This window comes from Schistocerca americana, chromosome 2, assembly GCF_021461395.2.
Source record: "Schistocerca americana isolate TAMUIC-IGC-003095 chromosome 2, iqSchAmer2.1, whole genome shotgun sequence".
In the NCBI taxonomy this organism is placed as follows: Eukaryota; Metazoa; Arthropoda; class Insecta; order Orthoptera; family Acrididae; genus Schistocerca; species Schistocerca americana.
In genome coordinates this window covers 246,256,311-246,274,802 of record NC_060120.1, presented here as the reverse complement: position 1 = coordinate 246,274,802, position 18,492 = coordinate 246,256,311, and the positions used below count along the sequence as shown (strand labels likewise).

Below are 18,492 nucleotides of genomic sequence, written 5' to 3'. Positions count from 1 at the left end.
AAATTCCCATCGAAGTTTTTCTTCTTTCAATATCGGCACGGTACACTGCGCTGCCAGGTTTCATGTCGCGGCACGTACTATTGTAGTGGGGATCGAGAGCGAAAGTTGCAGCAGTTCGACCTGTTTATCGCAGCACAGGACAGCTGCACACTAACAAAGTGTGCTTTCAGCCTTTACGTAAGCTCGAGTCACACCAGGGAACAGAAATTTGTCTCTCTCGTCTGTCCGCAGTCCAGGACTATAACTTTAGTGAACAACTATAAGCTTTAACACCGTGAAAATTAATCACAATGATAAACAAGAATATCACACTGTTCATTGACAATAACAGCGTTTCCCTCTCACCATCTGTTTCAGTAACTACACATTAAAAATAGAAAAAAAAAATCTTATTACAAATTCCTTCTCGTCGGTTACATACACCGAGCTACAAGTTCGCTTTTCTGTAGTGCAGCATAGGCAGTAAAAATGATCATTGAACACTGACGGTGTAAAACCTATCGCCAACATATTTTCTACGAGCACGACGTTGTTCAATTCGTTTTGGAAGCCCGACGTTCTATAACTTAATTCACGATTGTATGATAGTGTAAACGCGTTAAATATGCCATTATTATACTGTTCTGACATGATACGCATTCGAATTTATCCGAGCCCTACTGTTTATGTAAATAATTTATGGCAGGATGTATATTTTGGATATCTGCCACGCGACTGGAGTAGAACAACTTCGTGGACTAACACTTGAGGAAAATGCCTTGTAAGCATCGTACAAATGAGCGAGGTTATTGCGTCTGCAGTCGTTTAGCTTTCCTCTAGAACACAATGACCGGGCAAATTGATACAAATGAATGGCTGCGTGGGACAAGTATGCGCATAAGTAATTTTCTTCTTTCATTACGGCCAATATACAAACTCAGTATCCAGGAAGTAATTTCACAACTACTGGCGTCATAACACGTGTGATATTCAATATTAACTGTGAACAACACTGCATTAGGTCAACAAAGAAGCAGCCGACGGTCAGAAAAAAAAGTGCGTTGTGGACTGGCACGCACGTAGTTCATTTCTGGTGCCGCGCTTGCGCGTGGGAGCTCGTCCATTCGTTGGTGTTTTCCCACGGCGGTTCTATTTTCACGCAGAAAAGCAGCAACACGTGCTCAAATAACTTGTCACACATACGGTCGCATACAAACAGTCTCTTAACACAAACATTACGAGCTTCTGGATCTGTCTCGCGAGTAGATGTTAGTCTGAGGCACACACACTACGTTAGTTCTTGAACAATAAATAGCAAAGCGTTGTCGGTTTTCAAACAACACCGGAAGACACCGGCCGGTTGATGATGCTTCGAATCACAGATTATCCCTGCACGGCCGTTGCACAGCTTTCTATACGAAGACTATTACACACTCCACGACAAAGGAAATTCGGTTGGGGTGCAGATCATGGAAGGCGACAGAAACGGGAGCGCCGGTAGCTTCGTTTGGTTGCGAAGGGCGGGAAAAAAATAGCAGCTTGTGACAACCTACCGTACACGAGGTCCAACTCGCAGCACTTCGGCAAGGAACTGAGAGCCACTCTGCGACAAGTGCCGCACGTCTCTGGCAGTGCTACCAACCCAACGCCGAGATGTCACTAGCGGCGGTCGAGATGAACAGCGCGCAAGCACACACCCAACACGCACAGTAGCGCAGGAAGTCACGAAGAACACTGATGGCAGAATTCGTTGGAATAAGGAAAGCTCTTCCACACTGAGACCCTATCGCAGCATTATCACACTACATCTGCATCATATACTCCGCAACCACTGTACAGTGCAAGGCAGAGCGTACATCGTACCTATATTAGCGATTTGCTGTTCCATTCGCAGATTTAGCGAGAGAAATATAACTGTGTATTTCTTTGTCTGTGCCCTAATGCCTCTTATCTTATTCTCATAGTCCCTACGAGAGATGTACGATAGTGGCAGCAAACTTTTATTTTCCCTGTGCATTTGTGTCATACTTTCGTATGGGCTAACCATCTGTTCCGATCCCAACAGTGCGTCTCTGAATTCTATCTTCTTCTGTGGTCGTGCCTAGCTCTTAATCAGTCTCAAATACAAGAACCATACCATAGCAAAGGTCGCACTACGGCAGGAATGGCTAAAGGATAAATGTAAGGATTTGGAAGCATACATCACTAAGGGAAAGACAGATGCCGCCTACAGGAAAATTTAAAGAGACCTTTGGAGAAAAGAACGAAGAATATCAAGAGCTCAGATGGAAAACTAGTCCTAAGCAAAGAAGGGAAAGCAAAAAGGTGGAAGGAGTACATAGAGGGTCTATAAAAGCAAGATGTACTTGAGGGCAATATTATGGAAATAGAAGAGTACGTAGTTGAAGATGAGATGACAAAACTCTTCCATCTGATGAGCAATATGTATGAGACAGGGAAATACACTCAGACTTCAAGAAGAACCTAATAATTCCAGTCCCAAGGAAAGCAGATGCTGACAGGTGTGAAAACTACCGAACTATCAGTTTAATAAGTCCCCCCATGAACCATGGACCTTGCCGTTGATGGGGAGGCTTGCGTGCCTCAGCGATACAGATAGCCATACCGTAGGTGCAACCACAACGGAGGGGTATCTGTTGAGAGGCCCAAAAGAGGGGCAGCAGCCTTTTCAGTAGTTGCAGGGGCAACAGTCTGGATGGTTGACTGATGTGGCCTTGTAACACTAACCAAAACGGCCTTGCTGTGCTGGTACTGCGAACGGTTGAAAGCAAGGGTAAACTACAGCCGTAATATTTCCCGAGGGTATGCAGCTTTACTGTATGGTTAATGATGATGGCGTCCTCTTGGGTAAAATATTCCGGAAGTAAAATAGTCCCACATTCGGATCTCCGGGCGGGGACTACTCAAGAGGACGTCGTTATCAGGAGAAAGAAAACTGGCGTTCTACGGATCGGAGCGTGGAATGTCAGATCTCTTAATCAGGCAGGTAGGTTAGAAAATTTAAAAAGGGAAATGGTTAGGTGAAAATTAGGTATAGTGGGAATTAGTGAAGTTCGGTGGCACGAGGAACAAGACTTTTGGTCAGGCGAATACAGGGTTATAAATACAAAGTCAAATAGGGGTAATGCAGGAGTAGGTTTAATAATGAATAAAAAAATAGGAATGCGGGTAAGCTACTACAAACAGCATAGTGAACGCATTATTGTGGCCAAGATAGACACGAAGCACACGCCTACTACAGTAGTACAAGTTTATATGCCGACTAGCTCTGCAGATGACGAAGAAATTGAAGAAATGTATGATGAAATAAAAGAAATTATTCAGATAGTGAAGGGAGACGAAAATTTAATAGTCATAGGTGACTGGAATTCGGTAGTAGGAAAAGGGAGAGAAGGAAACGTAGCAGGTGAATATGGATTGGGGCTAAGAAATGAAAGAGGAAGCCATCTGGTAGAATTTTGCACAGAGCACAACTTAATCAAAGCTAACACTTGGGTCAAGAATCATAAAAGAAGGTAGTATATATGGAAGAAGCCTGGAAATACTAGAAGGTATCAGATAGATTATATAATGGTAAGACAGAGATTTAGGAACCAGGTTTTAAATTGTAAGACATTTCCAGGGGCAGATGTGGACTCTGACCACAATCTATTGGTTATTAACTGTAGATTAAAACTGAAGAAACTGCAAAAAGGTGGGAATACCATCTCCTTAAATTCCCACCTTTTTGCAGTTATCCCACCTGGATAAACTGACTAAACCAGAGGTTGTACAGAGGTTCAGGGAGAGCGTAAGGGAACAAATGGCAGGAATGGGGGAAAGAAATACAGTAGAAGAAGAATGGGTAGCTTTGAAGGATGAAGAAGTGAAGGCAACAGAGGATAAAGTAGGTAAAAAGACGAGGGCTAGTAGAAATCCTTGGGTAACAGAAGAAATATGGAATTTAATTGATGAAAGGAGAAAATATAAAAATGCAGTAAATGAAGCAGGCAAAAAGGAATACAAACGTCTCAAAAATGAGATCGACAGGAAATGATAAATGGCTAAGCAGGGATGGCTAGAGGATAAATGTAAGGATGTAGAAGCTTATCTCACTAGGGGTAAGATAGATACTGCCTACAGGAAAATTAAAGAGACCTTTGGAGAAAAGAGAACCAGTTGTATGAATATCAAGAGCTCAGATGGAAACCCAGTTCTAAGCAAAGAAGGGAAAGCAGAAAGGTGGAAGGAGTATATAGAGGGTCTATACAAGGGCGACGTTCTTCAGGACAATATTATGCAAAAGGAAGGGGATGTAGATGAAGATGAAATGGGAGATATGATACTGCGTGAAGAGTTTGACAGAGCACTGAAAGACCTAAGTCGAAACAAGGCCCCGGGAGTAGACAACATTCCATTAGAACTACTGATGGCCTTGGGAGAACCAGTCCTGACAAAACTCTACCATCTGGTGAGCAAGATGTATGAGACAGGCGAAATACCCTCAGACTTCAAGAAGAATATAATAATTCCAATCCCAAAGAAAGCAGTTGTTGACAGATGTGAAAATTACCGAACTATCAGTTTAATAAGTCACAGCTGCAAAATACTAACGCGAATTCTTTACAGACGAATAGAAAAACTAGTAGAAGCCGACCTTGGGGAAGATCAGTTTGGATTCCGTAGAAATATCGGAACACGTGAGGCAATACTGACCCTACGACTTATCTTAGAAGCTAAATTAAGGAAAGGCAAATCTACGTTTCTAGCATTTGTAGACCTAGAGAAAGCTTTTGACAATGTTGACTGGAATACTGTCTTCCAATTCTGAAGGTGGCAGGGGTAAAATACAGGCAGCGAAAGGCTATTTACAATTTGTATAGAAACCAAATGGCAGATATAAGAGTTGAGGGGCATGAAAGGGAAGCAGTGGTTGGGAAGGGAGTGAGACAGGGTTGTAGCCTCTCCCCAGTGTTATTCAATCTGTATATTGAGCAAGCAGTAAAGGAAACAAAAGAAAAATTAGGAGTAGGCATTAAAATCCATGGAGAAGAAATAAAAACTTTGAGGTTCGCCGATGACATTGTAATTCTGTCAGAGACAGCATAGGACTTGGAAGAGCAGTTGAACGGAATGGATAGTGTCTTGAAGGGAGGATATAAGATGAACATCAACAAAAGCAAAACGAGGATAATGGAATGTAGTCGAATTAAGTCGGGTGATGTTGAGGCTATTATATTAGGAAATGAGACACTTAAAGTAGTAAAGGAGTTTTGCTATTTGGGGAGCAAAATAACTGATGATGGTCGAAGTAGAGAGGATATAAAATGTAGACTGGCAATGGCAAAGAAAGCGTTTCTGAAGAAGAGAAATTTGTTAACATCGAGTATAGATTTAAGTGTCAGGAAGTCGTTTCTGAAAGTATTTGTATGGAGTGTAGCCACGTATGGAAGTGAAACATGGACGATAAATAGTTTAGACAAGTACAGAATAGAAGCTTTCGAAATGTGGTGCTACAGAAGAATGCCGAAGATTAGGTGGGTAGATCACATAACTAATGAGGCGGTGTTGAATAGCATTGGGGAGAAGAGAAGTTTGTGGCACAATTGACTAGAAGAAGGGATCGGTTGGTAGGACATGTTCTGAGGCATCAAGGAATCACCAATTTAGTACTGGAGGGCAGCGTGGAGGGTAAAAATCGTAGAGGGAGACCAAGAGATGAATACACCAAGCAGATTCAGAAGGATGTAGGTTGCAGTAGGTACTGGGAGATGAAGAAGCTTGCACAGGATAGCGTGGAGAGCTGCATCAAACCAGTCTCACGACTGAAGACCACAACAACAACAACACGGAAACAAGGAGAACGAGCCTGATTACTAGGAAGTCCTGAAGCAGGTTTTGTTTACTTTACTTGTTCATGAGGTGGCTCCATTGTATTTGTCCTTGTAGGCGTTGTCCCATGACAGAAGATGCCATGAGTCAACGACAGACCCATAAATTACTCAGTACTATTCACAGACGTACAGTATAATACGATGGAACTGTATGGGTACAGTTTTGCAGAACTCACTGACATGCACCTTGTGTATGGGAAAGTACGTTGCAATGTTCTCGCTGCTGAAAGGCTATACAGGAAACGATTTCCTCTCAGGCGTCATCCTTCACGACGAGTGTTTATTTCTATCGATCGACGAATGCGGGAGACTGGTTCACTGGAAAGAAGAAACGAGGGACCTGGCAACATGAGGACCACTCGCACACTCGATTTGGAACAGCAGGTGCTGGAACGTGTTTTAGCGGACCCCACTACAAATTTTCTTCGTATTGCACATTAAATGGGCACTGCACATGCTAGCGTGTGGGGAGTGCACCACGGACAACAATTACACCCAAATCACCCGGAACGAGTCCATGCAATGCTTGTGACTGACTTTGCACGAAGGGTCGCATTGTGTCAGTGTTTGCCAACAATGGGCTGATCGACCGGATTTCCTCCAAATGGTGCTGTTTACTGACGAAGTCATTATTTGTTCGTGATGGTATTTCGAACAGCAGGAGTAGCCATGTGTGGGATGAGAAAAACCCTCACGCTCTAGTAGAGTCACACCATCAAGTACGTCTTGCTGTGAATATCTGGGCCGGCCTTGTAGGCGACAATGTCATTGGTCCGTATCTTCTACCTGGTCGTCTTAATTCCCCCTGTACTTGAGGTTCGTGCAAAGAGCTCTACCTAATCTGTTGGAGGACGCACCCTTGGCTGTTCATGAGAGGATTTGGATACAACAAGATGGCGCACCGCGTCACTTCAGTGTGGATGTCCGCAACCATCTCAATGAAGTATTTCCCGGTAGATGGACTGGAAGGAGAGGTCCTACTCAATGGCATGCGAGGACACCTAACCTGAGTCCCCTTGATTATTCTCTATGGGAGCATCTGAAGTCACATGCGTATGAGATCGCAGTGGATACGGAGTTGAAATTAGTTGCCAGAATTGTAGCTCTATGTGATGTGATTCGAGACACACGAGGGATATTTGTCAGGATGTGTCATAATCTTGTTCGCCGAAGTCATGCTTGCATTGAGGTTGGTGGCCGTCAGTTTTGTAAGATACAGTACAAATGGTACGTTCATTGTGTCAATGATGATATTTGCAGTTAACTGTAATAATGTAAATAAAAAAGTACACAGTAAAGTGACTTTATTGCTATTACGCTACTGGCCATTAAAATTGCTACACCACGAAGATGACGTGCTACAGACGCGAAATTTCACCGACAGGAAGGAGATGCCATGATATGCAAATGATTAGCTTTTATCAGAGCATTCACACAAGGTTGGCGCCGGTGGCGACACCTACAACGTGCTGACATAAGGAAAGTTTCCAACCGATTTCTCATACACAAACAGCAGTTGATCGGCGTTGCCTTGTGAAACGTTGTTGTGATGCCTCGTGTAAGGAGGAGAAATGCGTACCATCACGTTTCCGACTTTGATAAAGGTCGGATTGAGGCCTATCGCGATTGCGGTTTATCGTATCGCGACATTGCTGCTCGCGTTGGTCGAGATCCAATGACTATTAGCAGAATATGGAATCAGTGGGTTCAGGAGGGTAATACGGAACGCCGTGCTGGATCCCAGCGGCCTCGTTTCACTGGCAGTCGAGATGACAGGCATCTTATCCGCATGGCTGTAACGGATCGTGCAGCCACGTCTCGATCCCTGAGTCAACAGATGGGGACGTTTGCGAGACAACAACCATCTGCACGAACAGTTCGACGACGTTTGCAGCAGCATGGACTATCAGCTCTGAGACCATGCTGCGGTTACCCTTGACGCTGCATCACAGACAGGAGCGCCAGCGATGGTGTACTCAACGACGAAGCTGGGTGCACGAATGGCAAAATGTCATTTTTCGGATGAATCCAGGTTATGTTTACAGCATCATGATGGTCGCATCCGTGTTTGGCTACATCGCGGTAATCGCACATTCGAAGCGTGTATTCGACATCGCCATACTGGCGTAACACCCAGCGTGATGGTATGGGGTGCCATTGGTTACACGTCTCGGTCACCTCTTGTTCGCATTGACGGCACTTTGAACATTGGACGTTACATTTCAGATGTGTTACGACCCTTCATTCGATCCCTGCGAAACCCTGCATTTCAGGAGGATAATGCACGACCGCATGTTGCAGGTCCTGTACGGGCCTTTCTGGATACAGAAAATGTTCGACTGCTGCCCTGGCCAGCACATTCTCCAGGTCTCTCACCAATTGAAAACGTCTGGTCAATGATGGCCGACCAACTGGCTCGTCACAATACGCCAGTCACTACTCTTGATGAACTGTGGTATCATGTTGAAGCCGCATGGGCAGCTGTACCTGTACACGTCATCAAAGCTCTGTTTGACTCAATGCCCAGGCGTATCTAGGCCGTTATTACGGCTAGAGGTGGTTGTTCTGGGTACTGGTTTCTCAGGATCTATACACCCAAATTGCGTGAAAATGTAATCACATGTCAGTTCTAGTATAATATATTTGTCCAATGAATATCCGTTTATCATCTGCATTTCTTCTTGGTGTAGCAATTTTAATGGCCAGTAGTGTATAGCCTTAAGCTAGCTTCTCTGACCGAAGTTTCCCTACCTCAAATTGTTCAGTGGAGCATGCTCTATGACCTGTTAAATTTTTGCACGCTCTGACGGAAACACACAGTATAACGGGTGTGAACAGCGTCATATGCTAAGTGATCACTGTAAAGAACACCGGGATGACACGTACATGTGTGTGAAATCGTTATCAGCACCTGACAGACTTTGGAAGGGGATTTATTCTGGGTCTCCATTTGGCGGGATGGTCGAATCGCTCCGCATACAGTCTTGTGGGGCATTCGAATGTGACAGTGGCTCAGTGTTGGAGTGCTTGGGAACGTGAGGACAGGCTTAATCGTAGTCGAGGACATGAAATCTGAAACTTCCGCCCGGTCGTGAGTCGTGCTTCGGTAGCTCAGATGGTAGAGCACTTGCCCGCGAAAGGCAAAGGTCCCGCGTTCGAGTCTCGGTCGGGCACACAGTTTTAATCTGCCAGGAGGTTTCATATCAGCGCACACTCTGCTGCAGAGTGAAAATCTCATTCTGGAGACATGAAATCTCTTCAAATCTGTCAGTAATCCGAGAGCAACGTTCTGTGTCATGCTGCACTTCTGGTCGGACAAAAAAAAAAGTGTGTGAAATCTTATGGGACTTAACTGCTAAAGTCATCAGTCCCTAAGCTTACACAGGACGGAGCGAGGTGGCGCAGTGGTTAGACACTGGACTCGCATTCGGGAGGACGACGGTTCAATCCCGCGTCCGGCCATCCTGATTTAGGTTTTCCGTGATTTCCCTAAATCACTCCAGGCAAATGCCGGGATGGTTTCTCTGAAAGGGCACGGCCGACGTCCTTCCCCATCCTTCCCTAATCCGATGAGACCGATGACCACGCTGTCTGGTCTCTTCCCCAAACCAACCAACCTAAGCTTACACACTACTTAACCTAAATTAACCTAAGGACAAACACGCACACCCATGCCCGAGGGAGGACTCGAACCTCCACCGGGACGAGCCGCACAGTCCATGACTGCAGCACCTCAGACCGCTCGGCTAATCCCGCAAGGCTCTGGTCGGACACTAGCAGCAGTCAGACTAGGGAACTAAGCCCCTTATGATGGCTGCCGTTAACACCATAATACAAACGCATGTGCCTAGAGTGTTGCCGTGACAGGGAAGCATGGAGTGCTGATGAAAGACTTCGCATTATGTTTAGCAGCGAATCATAGTTCTGCACTACCTTGGATTCCCATCGTGGGTGAGTATGTTGGCGGCCTGGGGAGAGACCCCATTCTGCCAGTGTTTTGTAGAAGCACAGTGTTGTTACTCCTGGCATCATTGTGCAGGGAGTCATTAACAATGGCTTCAGGTCACAGCCGGCAGTGACTGAGGGAACTAACAGCACAACGGTACGTCGCAGACATCCTGCATCCTCATGTGTTACCTCTCATGCGACAGAATCGTGGTGCCATTTTTCAACAGTACAAAACTCATCCTCACATGGCACGAGTCTGTCTGTTGTTGAGGTATTCAAGATCCTCGATCTGCACCCAATATGTGTGGCACCAGTCGGACATCAACTCCGTTCCAGTACCAGTACGAGTTACAACAGTTGTGGGCCAGCTTGCCTCAGGAGAGGCTTCGACGACTTTAAGACACCCTTCCCAAACGAATCAGTGCTTGCATCCAAGCCAGAGAGCGTGCAACGTCATACCAACGCGTGGGGTCATACTACAAAGTTCTTTTTAAATTTGACTCGATTTTGTAATCGTTGAAATAACATCACAGACCCTCTCAACCGGTAGAGTTACATTTCATTTCTTCATCCCTTTCTGGGTGGTTCACTTTGTAATAAATACAGGGTGAGTCACCTAACGTTACCGCTGGATATATTTCGTAAACCACATCAAATACTGTCGAATCGATTCCACAGACCGAACATGAGGAGATTGGTTAATACAAACCATAAAAAAATGCACGGAAGTATGTTTTTTAACACAAACCTACGTTTTTTTAAATGGAACCCCGTTAGTTTTGTTAGCACATCTGAACATATAAACAAATACGTAATCAGTGCCGTTTGTTGCATTGTAAAATGTTAATTACATCCGGAATATTGTAACCTAAAGCTGACGCTTGAGTACCACTCCTCCGCTGTTCGATCGTGTGTATCGGAGAGCACCGAATTACGTATGGATCCAAAGGGAACGGTGATGGACCTTAGGTACAGAAGAGACTGGAACAGCACATCACGTCCACATTCTAACACCTTTTTATTGGTCTTTTTCACTGACGCATATGTACATTACCATGAGGGGTGAGGTAAACGTACACACGTGGTTTCCGTTTTCAATTACGAAGTGAACAGAGTGTGTCCCACTGGAAATGCGTCGACGTATGTAGTATCAGCATGATGGTGCACCTGCACATTCCGCAATTAACACTAGGCTGACCCTTGACAGGATGTTCGACGGGCGTTTCATATGACGTGGAGGACGCATAAATTGGCCATCCCGTTCTCCTGATCTTACACCTCTGGACTTCTTTCTGTGGGGTGCGTTAAAGGAGAATGTGTACCGTGATGTGCCTACAACCCCAGAGGATATGAAACAACATATTGTGGCAGCCTGCGGCGACATTATACCAGATGTACTGCGGCGTGTACGACATTCATTACGCCAGAGATTGCAATTGTGTGCAGCAAATGATGGCCACCACATTGAACATCTATTGGCCTGACATGTCGGGACACACTCTATTCCACTCCGTAATTGAAAACGGAAACCACGTGTGTACGTGTACCTCACCCTTCATGGTAATGTACATGTGCGTCAATGAAAAAGACCAATAAAAAGGTGTTAGCATGTGGACGTAATGTGCTGCTCCAGTCTCTTCTGTACCTAAGGTCCATCACCGTTCCCTTTGGATCCATACGTAATTCGGTGCTCTCCGATACACACGATCGAACAGCGGAAGAGTGGTACTCAAGCGTCCACTTTAGGTTACAATATCTCCGGATGTAATTAACATTTTTCAACGCAACAAACGGCACTGATTACGTATTTGTTTATATGTTCAGATGTGCTAACAAAACTAACGGGGTTCAATTTTTAAAAAAACGTAGGTTTGTGTTAAAACACATACTTCCGTGCATTTTTTTATGGTTTGTATTAACCAATTACATTAGCCCCTCTCCTCACGTTCGGGCTGTGGAATCGATTCGTCAGTATTTGATGTGGTTTACGAAATATATCCAGCGGTAACGTTAGGTGACTCACCCTATATATATATGGTCTATAGCGACCTTGCCTAAAGTCAAAATACCTGTTTGCACACCTTATACCGTTAGGCATAAATACATATTCTCTATAGGCGTCCCTAAATAGGCGTATCAAATCATCTAAATTAGGCTTATAATACCACAATTCTTCCAACACAATAACAGCTGCAGAATAATGAATCCTGTTGCCATAAAATGTTATAGCAAGTTCATCAATCCTCTGCTGGTTGTTAGGAACAAGGAAGGCGAGGCGTAGGTCGTCCGGGTAATTTCGAATATGGTCCCAGTTAGCATACAAAAATTCCAACGCAGACATTAGCTGTAAACAAATACCTTTATTCAGAAAGTAACATTACCTTTCCTCTAACAAAAAGTCATATAGACTCTATTCCTTACAACAAATGTAACATATTTAACTTCACTTTGAACATTATCATTTTTTTCAGGTTCATCACCAGCAATTTGCAGTCCTGTGTAAAACGGATTGGTACCTTGAAAAAGGCGATTCTTTACTTTACATTCCTTCTCTAGATCAGTCCAGGATTTAACTTTTGATATATCAGCACTTTGTTCAGGCTTAGAATACGTTACAAACTTAAAACTATTCCTCCTAGTATATTTACGCCAAGGTACAGCTGTTGACCGCTGAGGGTTCGAATCAAATGCACCCATTTTATTATTACACGCTATACGAACTTTCTCAAGTGCGCCCTGATCTTCAAATATTTTTTTGTTAGCTTTATCGTCCAAAGTTAGTCGCTCAATCCCAACATATGTGTGTGTGTGTGTGTGTGCCAAAAACTAAGAAATATTTTCTCATTCACTCATCTTGAAACGGAATGGTTCCTTTAAAAGGGCACGACTGATTATCGTCTCTGTCCTCCACATTGACCGAGCTTGAACTCCTCTAATGTCCTCCCTGCTCTTCCTACGTAGTTACAGCTACTCCACATGTTGCGCGTCCACCTCCCAAATTTTGCTCTCTGCAGCTCCTATCTGCTTGACGCAGTGCGAATATTTTATGCGTTTCGTGCTCCAAATCTATTATATAAAATACAAATCTGTACAAACGACCCAATTAATGCGATCTCTCATGTTTGCGCTCTGTCGCTGATTTATGGTGTACTTACGAGTGTTCTGCGGAGACGTAGACTATTCAGGACCACGTTTCGACGACCAATGCGCTGTATGGTATCACAAGATGTTTAAATATACTAACTGCCTCTATTTTACGTACAGTATTTGCGTTTTCGTGTAATATGGAGCATTTTTATGTTCGTCATGAATTTTGTTTCTTTCTAGATGAAATTCTGAGACCAGTTGTGCTCGATATTCTTTCGAGAGGGTTTATTTGAGTAGCTGTTTTTGTAAGGTTTCTGAAAGCACAGTATTGTAAAATCATCTGCAGTAGCCAGGCAGTTTATCTTAATGTCATTCTAATGTTATCAATTTTGTGGATGCGAGGTAGCGGTTGTTTTGTTTTAACAGTAATCATTGGGCATTCAACATACTTCTGTCGTACACACAGCTCAACACCGCGTTTCGAAAAACAACGCTCTTATCATCAGTGTGTTAAACTTATTTCATGAGACTAAAGCACTAAAAAGTCTAACGCCATAATTGGGGCGTTCATAAAAGGAAACAGAATAAAAACACATTGAACTATGGGTCCTCTTCTTATTTTAAAATCGTCGACTTCCGTCAGTAGCCGTCCCATCTCACGCCACATACCGCACTAGGCTGTGTCCTGCTGTTTCAGGTGACGACGCTTCTGCAGAGGTATGGAGGTTGCCGTGAATGACAATTTTACGTTCTTGGAGGTCACATTTGATCAGCAGGATTCGGACTGGTACGATGCGAGGTGTGAGATGGGACGGCTAATCACCGAAGTCGACGATTTTAATGTAAGACGAGAACTCACAGATCCCAATGTGTTCTTATTCTATTGCATCTTGTGAACGCCGCAATTATGTTGATGAGCTCTTTAGCGATCTAAGTTGTACAACCTGATGATAAGAGCCTTCTCTCGAGACGCATTGTTGAGCTCCGTAAAGGACAGAAATATGGTCGAATGTCACCGATTATTACTGTTCAGTCCATCTGATTTCACTCAGTTTTGTGATTTTTTTAAAGTTTCATATGCGAGATACCCACATTTTTTAAACACAGTTATACACTGTATTTGATCTATATAAAATGTATTACGGTATGTCTTTCGAAGCTCCTTAAACGATTTAATTTGAGTTACATTGGTTCCTACTAAAATAATTGCCACTGTTTCATGCCTGTTCCTGGGGTTCGCGAATTGTTTTCCCATGTGATTGACGAAAACTGAAAACACTTGTGAAATTTAAGAGGATATGCGAAGTTATATCTGGAAGAGAACAGGCAGCACGTGGAAACAGTGTAGGATGTTGCAACTCTTACGTAAAGCTTCACATCTGGCCTCGCCCTGGGCGCAGAATACAGGTGCCCGTCTCGTGTGAGCGCACGAAGCTGGTTGTTATCGTTTCCCGTAGTTTTGGTAACCTTCCACGGCGGAACGTCAGCGGACTCGTAAACAGCTGCCAGTCTGCCTGCCTGCGGTGCAAAAATTCTACTACCGAGTGTATAGTTCAATAAGTAATGTAACACAATGTAAGGGGGTTCACCACCCCCCTGGAGCAAATGCAATCTCAATATATTGCTCAATTGCTAGATCGACAATTCACAGACGCTGCCTGAGACATAAAATATCTTTGCCCCTGTCAAAAGAGAGCTGCAGCAGAGCCGCAGGTCAGAGCAGTCTCTGCCGCAGTTGCAGTCGCTCGCTGCTACGGTGTAGTTGTAGTCTGTCGCTGGCACAGCGCAGTTTATAGTTAGTAGTTGTTAAAGTCAAAGTGCAGAACAAATTGTAAAATTTTATTATATGGAACTGAATAATTATTGTGATCAGCCGCAGAGCTAAATGATACCATGAAATGAGATGATGATGAACAAATGAATAATTGTTAATACAGGGTGTTACAAAAAGGTACGGCCAAACTTTCAGGAAACATTCCTCACACACAAAGAAAGAAAATATGTTATGTGGACATGTGTCCGGAAACGCTTACTTTCCATGTTAGAGCTCATTTTATTACTTCACTTCAAATCACATTAATCATGGAATGGAAACACACAGCAACAGAACGTACCAGCGTGACTTCAAACACTTTGTTACAGGAAATGTTCAAAATGTCCTCCGTTAGCGAGGATACATGCATCCACCCTCCGTCGCATGGAATCCCTGATGCGCTGATGCAGCCCTGGAGAATGTCGTATTGTATCACAGCCGTCCACAATACGAGCACGAAGAGTCTCTACATTTGGTACCGGGGTTGCGTAGACACAAGCTTTCAAATGCCCCCACAAATGAAAGTCAGGAGGGTTGAGATCAGGAGAGCGTGGAGGCCATGGAATTGGTCCGCCTCTACCAATCCATCGGTCACAGAATCTGTTGTCAAGAAGCGTACGAACACTTCGACTGAAATGTGTAGGAGCTCCATCGTGCATGAACCACATGTTGTGTCGTATTTGTAAAGGCACATGTTCTAGCAGCACAGGTAGACTATCCCGTATGAAATCATGATAACGTGCTCCATTGAGCGTAGGTGGAAGAACGTGGGGCCCAATCAAGACACCACCAACAATGCCTGCCCCAAACGTTCACAGAAAATCTGTGTTGATGACGTGATTGCACAATTGCGTGCGGATTCTCGTCAGCCCACACATGTTGAGTGTGAAAATTTACAATTTGATCACGTTGGAATGAAGCCTCATCCGTAAAGAGAACATTTGCACTGAAATGAGGATTGACACATTGTTGGATGAACCATTCGCAGAAGTGTACCCGTGGAGGCCAATCAGCTGCTGATAGGGCCTGCACACGCTGCACATGGTACGGAAACAACTGGTTCTCCCGTAACACTCTCCATACAGTGACGTGGTCAACGTTATCTTGTACAGCAGCAACTTCTCTGACGCTGACATCAGGGTTATCGTCAACTGCACGAAGAATTGCCTCGTCCATTGTGTGTCCTCGTCGTTTTAGGTCTTTCCCAGTCGCGAGTCATAGGCTGGAATGTTCCGTGCTCCCTAAGACGCCGATCAATTGCTTCGAACGTCTTCCTGTCGGGACACCTTCGTTCTGGAAATGTGTCTCGATACAAACGTACCGCGCCACGGCTATTGCCCCGTGCTAATCCATACATCAAATGGGCATCTGCCAACTCCGCATTTGTAAACATTGCACTGACTGCAAAACCACGTTCGTGATGAACACTAACCTGTTGATGCTACGTACTAATGTGCAATGAGTCGCATGTCAACACAAGCACCGAAGTCAACATTACCTTCCTTCAATTGGGCCAACTGGCGGTGTATCGAGGAAGTACAGTACATACTGACGAAACCAAAACGATCTCTAACATGGAAATTAAGTGTTTCCGGACACATGTCCACATAACATCTTTTCTTTATTTGTGTGTGAGGAATGTTTCCTGAAAGTTTGGCAGTACCTTTTTGTAACACCCTGTATAATGAAAAATCAACAGTGTAATTAAGTCAACCATCTATTATAAGGTAAATTTTTGTTGGCATGCGCGTAGTTAAGTCACTTGTCTGAGATGTTAATATGAATTTGTTCCAATCTTTTCTTTTGTGATTCGTCAGCACCTGTTGACCCAGATTTGTAATACATTCAATTTTCCCGTGTAATGGATTGTAGCTCTTTATCAATAACACAAAAATTTTGAGAATATAATTGTTTTTACCAGTCAACCATAAAAGTATAATTTCCCCTTAAGTCATTGCCAGTCCCGATCCCTTCATTTATCTAAATTAAAATATTCCAGAATTCTTGTCAGACCATAGTCATGTGCTCTTTAGTAATCAGACGACCAGCTGTGCAGCTGTGTCACTAAGTAAAGTCAGTTTTTCTAGTAATTCAGATCTCAGACAAATATTAGTATTAGTAGATATGCCAGCATTGAACTAAGCTGTGCCATTTACGAGCAGATATATAGACAGCGTTATCCAGCGACACTATCACAGGGTAAGAATTTTTCAGTTTATTTCTCACGGACAGATTCAGAATGATTTCACAGGGCCATGGCGTAGCGCTGCTTACATCAAAATTTATCAGTTTTTCATGAGTTAAGATTTATCAGTTTTCATACGTCAGAATTTAATTATTCACATTTAATTATTTTTATTTTTATTTTCTGTTCGGGAAGGTTACACATCATTATTTTATATTTTTTTATTTATACAGAAGGTTACCACATTTCCTTCTGAATGACAGATGGTTTTATTCAGGATTCCAATAAACCATATTATTTCCCAATCTTTTGGCTACGAAACCCTATTTTCCAACATAGTCTCTGTTCAATGCGGCGGACTTAAGCTGCCTTACTGTGAGGGCCTGTATGCCCGTGTGGTACCACTCTACTGGTCGACGTCGGAGCTAACGTCTTGCTGCAACAGTAACCCCCCAGTCATACACGTACTGCTTCCCGCCGCTGAGGATGCGGCTTTGAAATTTTCCTTCGGAGGAGAGGTGGTCTGGTGCCACTCCACGGATCGCCGTTCTGTTTCCTGTTCGAAGTGACGAACCCATGTTTCATCGCCTGTGACTATGTTCGACAAAAAAATTGTCAAGATCAGCCTTATAAAGCTCGAGCAGGTCCACACAGATGGTCCTTCGTTGCTCTGTATGGTCTTCTGTTAGGCGGCAAGGATCTCAGCCGTCACACACCTTTGCGTAGCTTCGCTTGTGGACGAAGGTGTCAGCATTACCAACAGAGACGTCCAGTCATGCAACGAGGTTTTTGATTGTCATCCGTCGATCACTTCGAATGAGAGTGTCCCCACGTTCCAACACTGCAGGGGTCACAGCTGTGTGTGGCCGGCCGGTTACGCGGGAGACTGGACAGGTTTGCATGACCTTCTTGCTATGATGACAGATGCCTTGTCCAATGACTCGCCGTGCTTTTGTTCACGGCCATATCTGCGTAGACGTTCTGCTAGCTCCTCTGAATATCTGCAATGCTCTGGTTTTCCGCTAAACGAAACTCAATGGCAGCTTCTCCGTGATAGGCGCCATTTTGAAGGCACGTATAGCGCCGCCACCAATCAGAAGTTCACGAAACTGTATAGGCTGATGCGGGAATATTCCACAATGCCCCACAACAAATTCCGCATTTTGCAGCCGAAGCTGGCCGAGGAAAAAATGTATTGCATTATTTTTTGAACGCCCTGTGTTCCATGGTCCATGGGTGTTGTTGAGGATGTCTGGTATTAATGGACAACATAAGTAGTTTCCAAAGACAATTCATATTTTGTTGTCAGTCGGGCCGGCCGGAGTGGCCGTGCGGTTCTAGGCGGTACAGTCTGGAGCCGAGCGACCGCTACGGTCGCAGGTTCGAATCCTGCCTCGGGCGTGGATGTGTGTGATGTCCTTAGGTTAGTTAGGTTTAATTAGTTCTAAGTTCTAGGCGACTGATGACCTCCGAAGTTAAGTCGCATAGTGCTCAGAGCCATTTTGTTGTCAGTCAACACCATTAAGTGTGTGGAAGGAAGAGGAACGGGAAGGCGAGGGGTTTGACAACAGTCACCATTACAGTCA

At 44.1% G+C, this 18,492-nt stretch overlaps 1 protein-coding gene across 1 annotated transcript in view; it reads right to left on the bottom strand.

The window, feature by feature from the left end:
• The window catches only part of LOC124588991 (NAD(P) transhydrogenase, mitochondrial-like), a 232,158-nt gene extending 230,555 nt beyond the window's left edge, over positions 1-1,603 (bottom strand). Inside the window, exon 1 of the mRNA XM_047131514.1 lies at positions 1,533-1,603. The gene's annotated coding sequence lies outside the window, so the exon portion shown is untranslated. The remainder of the gene's footprint in view (positions 1-1,532) is intronic.
• Positions 1,604-18,492: the final 16,889 nt, after the last annotated feature.